The sequence below is a fragment of the Salmo trutta genome, chromosome 37 (assembly GCF_901001165.1).
Source record: "Salmo trutta chromosome 37, fSalTru1.1, whole genome shotgun sequence".
In the NCBI taxonomy this organism is placed as follows: domain Eukaryota; kingdom Metazoa; phylum Chordata; class Actinopteri; order Salmoniformes; family Salmonidae; genus Salmo; species Salmo trutta.
This window is the reverse complement of record NC_042993.1, coordinates 1,265,723-1,273,262: the sequence shown is the minus strand read 5'-3', so window position 1 is coordinate 1,273,262 and position 7,540 is coordinate 1,265,723. Positions and strand designations below refer to the sequence as shown.

Genomic DNA, 7,540 nt, shown 5'->3' with positions numbered 1-7,540 from the left:
AAGGATGAGGAAGTGGGTGGAGCCTCTCTGTCCCGGTCCCGCCCTCCAATGGCAGTTGTGCCGGTAACAGGTGCTGCCCCGCCCTCTTTGGTGTCGCTGCCGCTGTCTGATTCGATGAGGTTGCGTCTGGAGGCGCTGAGGCGACTGAGAGGTTTCATCACGCCGCCTGTGTATTTACAGGAGCTCATGGCGATCTCCGTGAAAGGGTTGCTGTCTCTCCGATGGACCAGCGGGCTGGCCTGGCGGTGCTTACATCCCCTCTCTCTATCCCTGTCCCTCTCTCTCTCCATGGAAGGGGAGTGTGAGGAGTAGAAGAGGGCGTTGTAGACTGGGGAGTTGTCTCCACTCAGGCTGTGCTGGGAACCCAGGCACGAGGACAGAGGGGTGCTGGTGGGGTGAAGGGCATTGGGGAGGGGGGGCAGGGGTTGACCCCCCACTAAGGACAGAGGCAGTTTGGGGAGGGAGGCCTTGGGCATGTTAGGTGTGGTGGGGGACCCATTTAGCCGGTCCAGACTGGATCCCCCCCTGTGGTTGGAGTGGTTTGATCCCGGGTAGTTGCCGGTCATGGAGGAGTGGGAGATTCCACTCTGAGGGAGGGGGAACCGCGGGTCCTCGTCCTCACTGCCTCCCAGGAGAGTCAAGCTCAGAGAGGGAGGGGGCTCCATGGTGGGGGGCAGAGGGCGACAGGCCACTCTCTACCTAATGGAGAGACAGAGGGAGGAAAAGGAGAAAGAAAAATGGAAAGAGAAGTACAGAAGAAACATTAGAATTAGAAGAGAGATGTGGTTTAATTAGGAAACAATGGAGAGAGGAAGGAAGAGAGAGATGGAGGAAGGGAGGCGTGGAAGAGAGGGAGCACATGATGGATGAGAAGTTGAAATTAGTAGAGAACTGATCAGCTTCGGAGAGAATATTGACTTCCCTATTGCACTGAGTCAACTGTCCCTGTCATCCTCACATCTCCTCACATCTCCCCCTCCCTTTCTCTCTCTCTCTCTCTCTCTCCCACCTTCCACCAATCTCTGTCATACTAATGTAATCTGTTCTACATTCAGATAGGAAAGACTATAGCAAATTAACTGGACGTGTACAAGGCAAATCCGATCATTAATTATTATTTTCAAAGTATTTACTTTATTGAGCGCACAGTTGAATACTGGTCCCCTAGAATGCATTCTTCTGTTAAATCTGTGTTTACATGTATGCTACAGCTTACACGGCAAGGATCTTTCAATTCACTTTTATTCATTCTTAAACTACCTTCCTAAAATCTCACAGATTATCTCACACCCAAACACCATTATCTCACACACACACCCCCCCCCCTCACTCTCTCTTCCTCCTCCTACCTTCTCTTCCCTTTCTCTGTCCCCCAGGTCAGTCGTGTTGAATCACTGGCTGGATGAAAATAGACCCCCACACCTTTTCTTTTTCATGTTGTCACGGTCATTCCATCATCTTTTGCTTCCCTTCTTCTAGGTGCTAGACCAGCGACAGGTCCTCACAGGAGACAGAGCGCCTTGATTTCTCCCAAATAATTCACTGGTTCCCTTCCTTCCCTCTGTGCTGGATGATTCCTGCCCTCAAATCCCCGTTGGAAAATCAATCCGTCTTTATCTCCGTCAGTCCAGGGATCAATGAATTGATATCACGCATATCGATTATTTCAAATGTCCTTAAAAATGAAAGAACTGAATAATCTTTCATGATTATATTATGGACCTACTGTTGATATGAAAATCTCCGTCAGCATTCTCACCATATAAAATAACTGAATCGCTAGACTACTCGACATCTACATGCAAACATGCTATGCTAAACGGAGAAAGGTAGCCTATAAATGACAAATATGATTTCCTATGCAACTCTTCCTTTACCTCACTCACTCATTCTATCGCTCACACTGTCTCTCCGAATATGTCTCTCTCAACTTCACTCTCTCTCGCTTGCTCTCGCTCTCTGCCTCCCCTCCCTGTAATTCTCATTGGACAGTCACTGGGTAATTATGAAGACAAGAAAAACTACAAATACATTTTTATCAAGCCATCCAGACGCTCTTTCCCGTTGAACCCCATAATAACAACGCGAATATAAATGATATTACGCTATTATGGATCATGATCATATAGGCTAATATTACTACTAGTTTATGTAATGCAACTGTTACATTTGCTCCCAGTTCTCCGGGAAACTGTGTCATATAGCCCGCATCCTCTCTGACAGCGTGAGTAATTCATTCGTTCACGGGAGTAGCCTACACACAACTTTGTATTTATTATTCAGCAGCTGGTGAGCATGGGGGAACACGGTTTTTTTTTGTTTTTTTTTACAAAAATAAGTCTTGTTTTCTAATATTTTATTTTACTATTTTTTACAATAAACAAAAACATACACAGACAAAAACAACAGACAAGTCTTATTTTGACGGGCAGAATTAGACAGCTACAGGTGAAAACCATTAGGCTTTTCGACCTTTAAGCTAATGTCAGCGAAGCTGTCAAATTAAGATAGGCCTAACTGAATGCTGGAAAACGGGTCATTGCTCGACAACAATTCATTGTTCACTAGTAAACAAAGACAACATAGAGAGCTCAATAGTCCAGAGAGTGGGAGATATAGAGGGGCGCGCCTCTGCTAAGTGAGCGGGCAGATGAGGCCGCCTCCGGTAAGTTTCCTGTGGTCTCTGATTGTGGTCACTTACGGCAACTGGAGTCTACCTTCTCGAGGGGTAAATTGTCCGTGGTCAGTCCGATATAAGACATAGCAATCAGGATGAGGGAAATGAAGGTGCTGAGTTTGCAGAGCGACACAGGAGACTTAGAGACGCGTAATAATAGGCCTATTCCCAATCAGTTAGACCGAGGAGCGGCTGTCAGCCCACCTATCTGATAGCCAGTGGTGGAAAAAGTACCCAATTGTCATACTTGAGGTAAAGTAAAGAAACCGTCATAGAAAATGACTCAAAAGTCACACAGTAAAAAGCTACTTGAGTAAAAGTATAAAAGTATTCGGTTTTAAATATACTCAAGTAGTATCAAAGTAAATGCAATTGCTAAAATATACAAAAAGTAAAAGTACAAATCATTTCAAATTCTTTATATTAAGCAAACCAGGCAGCACAATTTTTTATTTTTTATTTACTGATAGCCAGCAGCACACTCCAACACTCAGACATAATTTACAAATGAAGCATTTGTGTTTAGTGAGTCTGCCAGATCAGAGGCAGTAGGGATGACCAGGGATGTTCTCTTGATAAGTGCATAAATTGGACCATTTTTCTGTCCTGCTAAGCATTCAAAATGTAATAAGTACTTTTGGGTGTCAGGGTAAATTAATGGAGTAAAAAGTACATCATTCTCTTCAGGAATGTAGTAAAGTAAAAGTACAAAATATAAATAGTAAAGTACAGATGCCCCCAAAAAATACTTAAGTATCTACTTTACACCGCTGCTTATAGCCTACATCAAGAGTCATAATCAGCCTACATAGGCCTATAGTGCATGATGCTTATGATAGGGCTATAGCCTCCTAGCCTATCATCAGATTGCAGGGCCATTTATATGAAAAACAATAAGCTTTAATATAAATGTTACTAGATTGAGCCATGCTTATAGGCTGATAGGATAGTATAGGCATGGTGTTACAGCCTAGTTTCCCTTCACATAGGCTACCTCAACCAGCCTTAGGAGTTTTGATGTCATAGCATATTATCTAAGTAATTATCTTATTTTCAATCATGAGCCCATGATTATGCAGAGTGTAGGGCTATACACACTCTCATGTGTTTTCCATATTGTGCTTTTTCTTAACAGAATATTAAGCCTATGCGCTCTAACCGGATGAGGGAATAATGTGCGCGTGGAATTGTGTTGTGTAGGAGAAGATTATGAAATGTGACAGCACCTTTTCTCCCTGTAGCCTAATAATCTTCTTTGCGATTAGGGAATATTGCAGATAGTAAAGCGCATCATGTCGTCTGGGGTACGATTCCAACAGATTACTAAACTATTATGGCACCTGCCATATGTCAACTCTCCTCTCCTTCCATTACCATGACTACGGTCGCCGACCGACCGTAGTCATGGTAATGGAGACGATGGGGGCAAAACTTCCGGACCTTAACAGTGAACTGAACAGTCATGATAATATTAAATGGCAGTTTGTAGACGGGCAGAGAGGTATGGAGAAAGAGAGGAGATGTCACTGAATTCACAGCTTGGGAAAGAGAGAGAGAGAGAGAGAGGAGAGGGGAAGAGGAGGAGGGAAAGTGCAGGAGTGTGGAGCGAGGATGCTTTGGGGTCGGGGCGACAGGTCACCATGGGAGAGTGGCGGGTCCAGCGATCGCGCGACCAAAATAAAAGCCTCGGGGAAAGGTTGAGGGTCACAGGGAGAGAGAGACATCCCAGGAAGAAGACAGTGACGTCAAGGGACGCCGCTGTCCATACAACTTTACCAGACAGAGAGAGAGACAAACTAGACGGAGACAATCAGTGGTCAGAGGGAGAGGGCAGGCCCAGAAGGAGAGGGCAGGCCCAGAAGGAGAGGGCAGGCCCAGAAGGAGAGGGCAGGCCCAGAAGGAGAGGGCGGCCCAGAAGGAGAGGGCTGGCCCAGAAGGAGAGGGCTGGCCCAGAGAGAGGTGGGGAGAGGTGAGTGATCAAGAGAGAAATTGGGAAAGACAGAAAGATGGAGGGGGATACCTATGCCCCCCATAAAGGTTAGGGGTCTGCAAGAAAGATGGAGAGATTGGTGTAAAGACCTTGAGAAAAAGTGATTTGGGTGCTTTGTATTGGAAAGGTTAAGCCACACCTCTGAAGCATATGTCAGACATGGTGTGAAACAGATGTGACAGAGGAATAATACAACAGATAGAGCAATAATGGTTGGAAAGGCAGTTGCTATGCCAACCCCACACTATACAGATTCATTCTCCCCCTTCTCTGTCTGTAAAAGCGTGTACAAAGCAACACAGCGTTGTTGTGTTCTAAGGACAGCAAATTACATACTGATTTAGCTACGAAACAGAGAAAGGGGGAGATGGACAGACAGAAGGGAGAGAGATCAACCCATCCATGGATTCGATCAGCCATAAAACACACACACACATTCGTTCACTCTCCCTCTGTTTCTTTCATTCCTCCAATCTCTCCATCTCTCGTAGTCCCCTCAACCTTTACAAGCGGGATGAGAGGCACAAGTACCCCCCAAACACACACACACACACACACACACAGTGTTGTTTGTGCAAGGCCTGTTCCTTCCTTCCTTCTAACCTTGTCACAGGCCTTAACAACTAACCCTGAATTATCATGTTCATGTTCCAGAGCCTTTGACTAAGTCGTCATGACGAACAAACAGTGGCACTGAGCAGATGGCCACAGATCAAATGTGAACTGATGAGCAAGTGAAGTATAGGACCTCCTCAATAAAGCACTGGACAGGGCCTCAGTCCATCAGACAGTCGTAATAGCTGAGCTCCACAGCTTCCATCATATCCTAATGGTTGTGATTGCATTAGTGGCCTGAGAGCTGTGTGGGCTCACCCAGGGCTTCATACTAATCACTGTATGCAGATGGATCCAGCCACAGCCACAGCCCAGCGTTCTGCTCTCTATCTGATGGCTTAATCAAGTAGAACGGAGAGAGAGAGAGAGACGGAGGAGAGAACAGAGACAGTGAAATGATAGAGAAAATATAAAGAGAGGGAGAGAGAGAGAAATAGAGGTAGGGAAAATATAGTGAAGGATGAGAGTGAGAGCGGGAGAGAATGGAGGGAGAGAGTTCTCCGTAATGTGTTCCTGCTCCCATCTAAGTGGAGGGCCAGCAGCGCAGAACATCTCACCTTTTAATGAAAGGACACTACATATAACACACACACACACGCACACTAAAGGCCCTTCCATTCTCATACTGCGTTTTGAGCTAGGTGTCATAGCGTCAGTGAACAGGGAGACACAGTCACAGCTATTTGACAGTATGTCAGTAGTGAATACAGTCCAATTCACAATGATTTAGTGAATAGTAGTCAAGTTACAAAGGGTTTTGTATGCTGATAATGGGATTAATTGATACAGTGGCTATGCCAGTCATAGAAGTCTTCTCTATTGCCAAACTTTGTCAACAGACTCATGCACCAGTTTGAGTATCTGTTTCTTTATTATTCCAGGTTTTTGATCATAAAGCAACACTGATTATTTCTCCCTAAGCAGCTGAATATATTTTGGATGTCCAGTTTGTTCTTGCTACTTGCTGACACAAGCCCACTAATGCAGCTATGATGCAGCCTCACCATGTGCTGCCTGTGTTTGCAGGTTTTATTGTCACGTGGACAAGTACAGTGAAATACCTTTCTTGCTTGCTCTTTCCCAACAATGTAGTAATCAATATCAGTAGTACTATAACAAATAAATAAAAACTCTAGTAGAACAAAAACACACGAGAAATATAAATAAGAACAAGAGAAAGCAAGTAAGGGATATACACTGAGTATACAAAACATTAAGAACACCTGCTCTTTCCATGATAGAGTGACCAGGTGAATCCAGGTGAACGCTATGATCCCTTATTGATGTCACTTGTTAAATCCACTTCAATCAGCGTAGATGAAGGGGAGGAGACAGGTTAAAGAATAATTTTTGAAACCTTGAGACAATTGAGACATGGATTGTGTATGTGTGTCATTCAGAGGGCAAGACAAAATATTTAAGTGCCTTTGAACGGGGTATGGTAGTAGGTGTCAGGCACACCAACCAGTTTGTGTCAAGAACTGCAACGCTGCTGGGTTTTTCACGCTTAACAGTTTCCCGTATCAAGAATGGCCCACCACCCAAAGGACATCCAACCAACTTGACACAACTGTGGGAAGCATTGGAGTCAACATGGGCCAGCAGCCCTGTGGAGCGCTTTCGACACCTTGTAGAGTCCTTTCCCCGACGAATTGAGACTGTTCTGAGGGCAAAAGGGCGTTCCTAATGTTTGTACTCCCTGTAGAAGTGAGTGTGTGAGAGAGTGAATATAAGAGGGTGTTTAGGTGTGTATGTTGGGGAGGATCAACCGTTTGAAGTTGAGGTGCCATTGCCATGAGCTGTTGGGGATGTCACATCAGAGGAGTCAGTGTGTCTGTCACTAATGCTACTTGGAAGTGTCTGAGGAGGTCAGAGGCTAACCAGTATTTTGCATTGTCAGCGTGAGACAGTAGGAGATTGTGTGAGCGTACACGGGGGTGGAGTGTGTGTTTGTGTATCTGAAAGGGTGTTACATATTCTTACTTAGTCAGCTGTCTGCAACCTTTCGGCTAAGTGACACTGACAGATTCTCTCTCAACCACACACACACACACACTCTCTTTCTCATCCTCCCATCGTTCCTACAAAGTGATCCCTCTCTCATGCTCACCACTGTAGCCATGACTACCATACACACTTTTCTCCTCTCTTATTGTTTGCTATTCTTTCTGGTCATTTCTGTCTACTTCTCCCTCTTGTATTCCCTTATTCCCTTCTCTCATTTATTTCCATCTGAGTGCATTGATGAGCCATTCAGT

The 7,540-nt window shown here is 45.0% G+C and overlaps 1 pseudogene; it reads right to left on the bottom strand.

Moving 5' to 3' along the window:
- Window positions 1–1,916, bottom strand: part of LOC115176699 (small conductance calcium-activated potassium channel protein 2-like) — a 157,627-nt pseudogene extending 155,711 nt beyond the window's left edge.
- Window positions 1,917–7,540: the final 5,624 nt, after the last annotated feature.